Source organism: Haliotis rubra, unplaced genomic scaffold, assembly GCF_003918875.1.
Source record: "Haliotis rubra isolate DU_JTF1 unplaced genomic scaffold, ASM391887v1 Scf1066, whole genome shotgun sequence".
In the NCBI taxonomy this organism is placed as follows: domain Eukaryota; kingdom Metazoa; phylum Mollusca; class Gastropoda; order Lepetellida; family Haliotidae; genus Haliotis; species Haliotis rubra.
Window position 1 is genome coordinate 213,431 of NW_025764966.1, and position 275 is coordinate 213,705.

Consider the following 275-nt stretch of genomic DNA (forward strand, 5'->3'; position numbering starts at 1 on the left):
GATAATTTCTTTAGTGCCTGGAATGAATCATTGATCATGTGGACTGATGGGTGAAATGATGCACGTAACTGCTCTGAAAGAAACAACCAACTAAACATCTAGCAAAGTCATAGATGTGTTGTGGGTACAGTGAATAATATTGTGCATCCCTCTGGACACAGTGAATTGTTTTTCTGCGTCCATTCTCTACATTTGCTCGTACTGGACGCACATTTAAGCGTCAGGTAAATCCCTGGATCATATATTCAAACATATTCTTACTGGATCAGTGATTG